At 35.2% G+C, this 8,974-nt stretch overlaps 1 pseudogene; it reads left to right on the top strand.

Moving 5' to 3' along the window:
- The first annotated feature begins 4,718 nt into the window (after positions 1 to 4,718).
- LOC105068529 (dynein light chain 1, cytoplasmic-like) lies at positions 4,719 to 4,984 on the top strand (annotated as a pseudogene).
- Positions 4,985 to 8,974: the final 3,990 nt, after the last annotated feature.

The raw sequence follows: 8,974 nt of genomic DNA on the forward strand, positions 1-8,974 counted from the left end.
CAATATTTCTGGACAATAGTCAACACCTGATGTACGCCAGCAACTTCTACTAATGTCAATAGAAACAAGGTGTTTGCGATAACTTATTTTCCTAATGAACTGTGTTGCATGAAAACCCTAATGCTGAAATAAATTCCTTCCACAGCTGGGGCCTTATAACTCATCAGTGTTCATGGTCCATTCTCCATGTTTAGAAACAATATGTTTCTCTGACCCTTAAAGATTTAATTTTGTAATGATAATTAATTATTAATGTCATTTTAATTATAACCTAAAATCTACTACTATTGCATTTTAAATTAACCATTCACATTTAGCTATTAGTAAATTATCTCAAATTGATCCAAAAATATAAGAATAGAAAAGCAGTGTGTTTATTCATTCATTCATATAACTCTTTGGAAAATCAGACATGTTTCCTACTGAAACCTGAATGAGGAAGAATGTAGCCCCAGGAGGTGCTGGCAGCTATACTGGTGCTAAGATTAAAGAGGAACTAACCAATACAGAGAAACCAGCTATATCAGGTGGGCCGAATGCACCTAAAACCAATTCTATAAAATTAAACAGAGGGGAATTTAACTGGAAAGATATTAAAAGCTTAAAGAATCAAGAGAACTGGAGAACCATACTCAGGGAATATAAAAGGAACCAAAGAATCGAGTAACGTTACAGAAAAAAATCTGACTTTCAAATGTATCTGATGCTATTATTCACCATCTCCTGCACAAACACAATCACCATAGCTAGACAGAGGCAACCAAATGATAAAACTCTTTTACCTTCAGGTCACCAGTACAAGATACAGAATCCTGTATGAGAGATTCTGAGTGTTGCTTCTTGTGCCCTGGCCATCAAGAGATGTGAAGACAGTAGATTTTACCTCTAAGTATCTGTTATTAGGAGACGCTCTGTCACCTACCAAGAATCACAGAGTATGGGTTCCCCAAAACTAGAAAGGCTCTTCATTTTCTGAGCAGCCAAAATTGACAAATGACAAATGTACATTTACAAGGTCTCTTTCACACTGTTTGAAACTGAAGATGATCAGGAGATTTGGCCCCCAAATATGGAACTTTGGCATAAGGATTATTTTGAGCTGAAGGCAGTTGAGAATCAACAAATAAATACAGAAGGAGTTGTCTGCCCATTCCTTATCTTCCTAAAAGCCAGGCATGTATTTCCCTTTGAGGAACGTGCTCCCTCTTCCAGCCCAATACCAGGGAGACAAGAGGGACTCTTATCATCAAAGGCTGGGGTTGACACCAAGATGAATTTGCATAAACAGACCTTACTAAAATAGCCTTTATCTTCCATTATTTTCCCCATATATTTCCTAGTTACTTCTCCATAATTTATTACCCTTGAAGCCTAACCCTCTTTCCTTTGTTAAAAGGGTGTATAAGCCCCCAAGTCCAACTTCTTGAGTTTTGCTTCTTTTCTCTAAACTCCTATACATGTAAATATTAATAAAAATGGTGTGCCTTTTCTCTTGCTAATCTTTTATTAGATTAATTCAAAGGTCCACAGGTTCAGAACCTAAGAGAATAGAGGGAAAGTTTTTCTTCTCTAACAAGACACAGGTAGAGACTTGACTAAAGCTGTTTTCTTTTGTACAGTGTGATTACATGGTTTATTAGATTAACCTTTTAATTTAAGCCAGTTTTTTTCAAATTAATATATTGCTTTTGCCCTAAAGAGTTATCACTTGGGGTTCTAAATTTTCTCCATTTTGGGGTCCCTATTCCAGGAATCTAAAGAGCTCTATAGCTTAACTCTCAGGAGTAAGGCCCTATTCTGATTTTCTACTAAGGTTATTATTACCCAGCTATATATTGTTATCCAGTCAAATAATCTGCTTTACTGGACTATTCCATGTCACTATCTGGATTTGCCACTAGCAGGTTCTTTCCATCTTTGAGCACAACACCCAGGCCCAACATATAACTTTAGATGACACCATTCACATTGAGCATACAGTTCAAGCCATGGAGTACACAGCCTACAGGACTGGCTGAATATGGCAATCCTGACCCCACCCCTTAATATCTGACCATTACTTGAATTATTTTTACCCTGGCTTTTTACAGAAATTATTTCATGTAGCTTTTAAAAATCTATACAACTGAATTCAAAACAAAACAATTTTAAACTTGCAAATAAAATTAGATCCAAAATTTAAAGAAAATGATTAGATCATAAAATAGAATCATCCTTTTGTTCTCAGCTTTCTAGCATCCAATCTGCAAAGTTGTCATTTACCCAGGTAACACTATCCATACATTAAAAACAAAATAATTGCATACGTGAAATGAAACTATTCATGGAACTCAAACTAGACATGATCTCTCCAGTGTTAGTTCAGATCCTGGGAGAAGTAGACACTAAGACAGGATTAAACAAGGTAGAGATTTACTGGGGGAAATTACTAAATGGGAAAGAGGGGAGGGGACTAACGGAGGTTTAATGAGATCACAATTCAATTTGGTCCCCTGTGGAGGAGAGACAGAAGGAAGGAAGGTGGGGTAGGAAAAGTCTTAGACTACAGGGCAGTTTTAAGAAAGTTTCAGCAAGGTTGATGGGGAGTCCTTGAGCCAAAATTGCTCGTTAGAGAAGTCCTGTACCTTGTAGGAATACCCCTGCTTTAGTATCCATCATTGGCTAGAAGCAACCTATGGGAAGTGCAGTGATGGATTCAGAGCTCAACAGCTGAGGCCATTGATCCCTAAGGTAGGAGATTTGTAAGCAACATTTTCATGGCTGCCACACCCTCATCCACATTTCAATGGATCTACAAAGATGATGACTACTAAATGTGAACGATTTACTTAAACCAGGCTTGAAATTTTATGTACCTTGGAAACTGATACTTCCCAATTATTTTAACCTTCATGACCAGCTGGATTTGCCCTTACTCAGATTACACTGGCAATGAGTTTTATAAATCTTGAAATATGAGAATCCATGCCCCATGGAACTGGCATTCTAGTGAAGGTTATAGACATGTCAGCAATGAAACACAAGGTGAAAGGGAAATGAATGTTTAATAAAGGTATAAACAATGTATTGTGGAGGGGCAGGGAGGAATGGGAGATTTCACAGAGTTGGCATTTTTGTAAGGGACTTTACAGATGAGTAGTGTTCCAATGCAGGTTAACTGACAGTAATCCAGTTTATTTGCATTTATTGTTTGAAGTAATGAGAACTAATGAGCTAATGTAGATCTATAGTCTTAAAGCTTTAGTGCACATCAGAATAATCTGGAGGGCTGGTTAAAACACAGATTACTGAATCTACTCCCAGCCACAGAGTTTCTGATTCAGTAGGTCTGGAGATAGAGCCTGAGAATCTGTATTTCTAACAAATTCCCAGGTGCTGCTGACCTTGCTGCTGACGTTGCTGCTCTGGGTAGCACACTTGGAGAACCAAGAAAGTAATACAACAATTGTGGTGTTTTAGAATATGAATTACCCAAATAATGAGTATGAGAAGTACTCATATATGTAGTGATTATGCACTCTCATATTTCTCTCTCTTTAATTAACCATGAACATGTCAACCATCATAGAATCATTATTAAGAACACAGGAACTTTAGAACTGAGCAAGCCTGGGTTCAAAATAGGAATTCTTGAGCTTGTTTTTTTGTTGTTATTTATTTATTTTGTGTTTTTTTGGATTCATCACCTTCCACACTTCCAGCCGTTAGCAATTACTCATCAATTTCTGTCCCTATAGTTTTACCTTTCCTGAAATGTTATATAAATGGATCAATATAGTGTGCAGATTTTGAAGGTCTGGTTTCTTTAACTTGCCAATATACATTTGACACTTATCCATGTTCTTGCAAATATCAGTATTTCATTCATTTGTATTGTTGAGTAGTATTTCATTGTATGCATGCAACGCACCGTGTCTATGTATTTACCAGCTTAGGACATTTATCATTTCCAAAATTTGAGATTATGAATAAAGCTGCTGTAAATATTCAGGAATATAATCAATTCCCTTAGGTAAATATCTAAGAGTGAAGTTTCTAAGTCGTGTGGCAAGTGTATGTTCAACTTTATAAGAAACTGCTACACTGTTTTTCAATGTCGCCATACCATTTTGCATTCTCACAGCATGAGAATTCCGGTTTCTCCATATCCTCACCAGCATTTAATATCATCAGTCTATTTTTTTTTTTATTTTAGCCATTCTAATAAGTATACGGTGGCATTTACTGTTGTTTACATTTCTGTAATGATTAATGATGTTAATATCTATTCATGTGCATATTTGCAATCCATATAAATTCTTTGGTAAAATTTTGCTTTAGTGTTTCTAGTATAGGTAACTTAAAACCTTCTACTATCAAGTAATATTTCACTTATAATAGAACCTTAAAATAATACAATTTATTTCCCTTCTCCTGGTCTTTGTGTTATTGTCATATAGTTTATTTCAAGAACTGTTATAAACAAAATGCATTGCTATTATTTTTCTTTAAACATTCAATTATGTTTTAATGTAATTTAGAACATCATAAAATATCATTTTATACTTCCTCACATCCCATTTCTGGTGTTATTCATTCTTTTGTATAGACGCAGATTTCTATGTGGTATATTTTCCTTTTACTCAAAGGACTCAAAAGTAAATTTAAAATTTCATATCTGGCCAGACTCCACCCTAAGAGACTGGTTGCAGTCAGCCAACCTCTACCCCACTGTAACCATGTGTGATCAAAAGGCTGTGGTTAAAAATGTTGATGATGTCAGGAAATGCAACAGGAATTGGTAAAGTGTATTACCCAGGTGTTGGAGAAATATAACAGAAAAGGACATTGTGGCCTACGTTAAGAAGGCGTCTGACAAGAAGCACAACCCACCTAGCACTGCATCATGGGGAGGAACTTCAGTAGCTACATGACACATTAAACTAAGCACTTCACCTACTTCTACCTGGGCCAAGTGGCCATTCTTCTGTTCAAATCTGGTTAAAAGCAGGGACTGCCACACATCCAATGATCCATCCAAAAACAAAGACTGCAGCCCAAATTCCAAATACCAGACTGAAATCTGCAAACTTGCCAAAGGCAACACCTCAATCTTTGAACCTTTTTTGTGTTGTTTTTTATACAAGGCATTTTTTTGTACTAATTTGTTGTGATTATAAAATAGTTAACAACTTACCTTTGTAGTTTCTATTCCATACTTCTCTGCCTCATGTTTTTTCTCCTCAAAATCCATTCCTTTCAAAAAAATAATAAATCTATTAGAGAAGTATGTAATTAAAATTAAATAAAAATAAAATTGCATGTCTGCTGGTAATGAATTATTTTACTTTTTGTATGTCTGAATAAAGATTTCACTTTTATTATTGAAACATATTTTTACTAGCTATACCATTCAAAGTTTGTGTTATTTTCTTTCAGTACTTTAAAGATATTGTTCCACTGTGTTCTGACTCATTCAGCTTCCAAAAAGGTCTGCTACAATTCTTATATTTGTTTCTCACTGCAAAATGTATTCTGTTCATCACTGATTTTAAGCAATATAATTATGATGTGTCTTGGTGAAGTTTTCTTCATTTTTTCCCTTGGGGTTTGATACTTCTTTTTTAACATTTTTTACTGATTTATAATCATTTTACAATGTTGTGTCAAATTCCAGTGTAGAGCACAATTTTTCAGTTATAGATGAACATATATATATTCATCGTCACATTTTTCTCTCTGTGAGCTACCACAAGATCTTATATATATTTCCCTGTGCTATACAGTATAATCTTGTTTATCTATTCTACAATTTTGAAATCCCAGTCTATGGGGTTTGATACTTTTAAACTTGCTTTTAAGCTTTGTTAAGCAGGACCAGAGAAGCCCGTGGTCTAGATCTGATTTTGCCCCTTAAGTGAGCCAATACCCTACAGAACAGTGCACCTGATACCTCACATATTACAATTTTTCTACTCAGGCTCGTGAGAACACCAATAATTAGTGCTCCATTTGAGCCCTGGAGATTTTTTTTGCCTGATTCTTTCAGGTTATCCTTCCCTTGGCTTCAGCTAGCTTCCTCACATGCATGTTCCAATAAATCCTAAGATGAATACCCAGAGAGGGGAATTCTTCTGCAAATCTTCAGAGCTTTCTCTCACTGCAACCTTCTCTTCTCCTTTATTCTGCCCTGTGAACTCCAGATACTTTGATCTTCCCAAATTCTCACATGCATCTTTTCAACTCAGGGACACTGCTGGGCTCACCCTGACTTTCACCAACCTGTGTTCTGGGCTGAAAATTCTCTCTAGGTATTACACTGAGTGATCACAGGACTCAATTAATTTGTTTCCCCTCTTTTGGAGATCACTGTCCTGCACATGTATGATGAGAAATATACTATATATCCCATTTCAAACAATGGGAAATCAACTCCAAGTTAGCACTTTTGCTTAGAACTTTTCATTTCCGTAATATATTACTGATGTTAAGTGGGAGATAATCTGTATTACTTAGAAGAAAAAGCTCTAAGGAGTCAGAGCCTTATTAAGGCAAGAGATCTGGGCATTATTAAAAATTGTGCTGCTAACTCTCATCACGATTTTGTGGGAAATTGTACTTCTCCCTTTTTTCCAAACAATTATTTTAAAGATATTTTAAAGTTTGCTGTTGTTTGTTTGTGTGTTTATTTTTAAGGGAGCAATTCTTATTTTTGTACTCTCTTTTGCTTTGAGGAAAAGTTCAAGATAATCTGAACTAATGCTGGAGAGACGAGGAAGCAACAGAAACTGAGAAGAATCCAAGTAACTTTTGGTAAATTTTAGCAGTTTTATAAAAATACATATAATATTAGTGCTTATGTATACATATAATATAGTTACAATTTAAAGCTTTTAAAATTATTAATAAATTGAAAAAATAAGACATGCTGTTCTCTGCTATTTTTCTGGAAGCAATAAGATGACATTAATTAAAATATTGCTAATGACTGCATTACTTTCCATGAGGTTATCCCTTGCCTCCCCTATTAAACTGTTGAGTTCACAATGAGTCACTTAAAATTTGTGTCTCATGCAACACCTAATATATGAAGCACTCAATATTTTTTTTATTTGACTGAATGACTGATTTGACTATGAATGAACTGATTAGGAAATCTCTAGCTTCTCAAATGACTGACGGATTTAGTGTTCCAAAAATCCTACTTTCTCTAAAATTGATTATATTCTCCTGAGTTTTTGTTTAAATCCATGAAAACATTTCAAGTCCCATTCTTAGCACTTTGTACTTAATGTTGTCTCTGCTCAGAGCATTCATACAACCCCTGTATATCTGCTAAGCTCCCTCACTGCTTTTCTACTTGATCAATGTCTCCTCCTCTGAGAAATCTTCACTATATCTAAAGTATCACCCATCAAATGATGATCTAAGAATCTGACCTAAGAATTCTCTTTGAGGGCTACTTGGGAGTATGGTATGTTCCTATGTATATATCTGTATAATTTATAACTTAAATTTGTGAGATGCGTGCCCACATATACACACACACATTTAATATGTTGTTTGTTTCTCCTACTAGAATGCAAGCTCCTTGACAGTAGCATCAGTTTTGATGACCATTTTATCCCCAGGGTACAGAAAAGTGAGACATAGAGATATTCAATTAATATTTGTCAAGAGAATGAATAGATGAAGTAAGAGGTGGATGATACACTTCATTACCAGAAACTTCATCATCAAGACTTTTAGTAATATAAAGACATCTGTTTTCAGTGATAAGGCAGGCTCACTCTGAAAAACTGCCTGTTACAAATCACTTAGATATGCTGGATAAACATGACCAACAGGTATTTAATTACATAGCTGAGCTTTCAGGAAGCTAAGGGAAATCCCCAGGAGCCATACAAAAGTGAAGAGGAAGCCAGGAATCAAGTGATGCAATGAAGCTGAAACTACGCTATTTGGGGAATTCTTTGCCTTTCTCAGTATCCAAGACACTTGTACCCTCATAGCTGGTGAAGGAGAAGGAGGTAGGTCCCTGGCTCCCAGCAAGGAGTGGAACAAGCAAAGGTAGAACAAGATAAAGACCCCAAAGCAAGCCAAGATCTTCACCTTCAGTAAAAGATGAATTAGACAAAAACAAAAACAAAAAACAAACAAAAAAAAACCCCCAAAAAAACCACCTCCTGTCAAAGGCCAAAGACAAGTAAAATTATCTATCTAGTCTTGGGTTCTGGGAAGAAAATTTTTAAAAGGTTTCACTGAGATTTCACAACTTCATTCTTGCCCTCACATACGATGAGTTCCTATTTTTGCTACCCACATAGTCTGTAAAACTTCACACCACAAAATTAAAGACATTGATTTGTTAATAATTTATGCCACCTCACACAGGTAAAATTCGTTACCTTTCTTGAAGAAGGTAACTTCAAAAAAGGACTCACAAGCTGTCCTAATATAAAAGTTCCTGAACTGAAGCTCAGAATTCAAAATTACACAGCAGAAAAAGAAACAAGGTACCATAAGTAAAAGTGAGGAGGGAAGAAAAGGACAGATTTCTATGACCAAGAAATTGAGACATTAAAATTATCAGGGAAAGATGAAAAATAAGTATGTGTAAAATGTTTAAAGAAATAAAAATGACTCAGCTTTCTGAAGATGATTATCACATTTGGGAATCACAACATAAAAACAGTATTCTATATTGTTTAGGGATATATAAATACTAGGAATAAGAAAATGGAAAACATTACTATAAACACTAAATTCAAGATAATGATACCTCTGTGAAGGAAGCAGAGGCAAGGAGAAGAGAGAGTAATGTAACCTCAGATAATATCTTGACAGAAGCATACTTTGTATTTTAGGAGAACTGATATCAAAGACCAGTAGTAGTATTTCTCAGTTGATCAGGCATAATTTTAAAAATTATCTGAGATACACTTTTTAAAATTGCATTCAGTTATTAGGATATTTAGATCATGGATAAAAATAA

The sequence above is a fragment of the Camelus bactrianus genome, chromosome X (assembly GCF_048773025.1).
Source record: "Camelus bactrianus isolate YW-2024 breed Bactrian camel chromosome X, ASM4877302v1, whole genome shotgun sequence".
Classification (NCBI taxonomy): Eukaryota; Metazoa; Chordata; class Mammalia; order Artiodactyla; family Camelidae; genus Camelus; species Camelus bactrianus.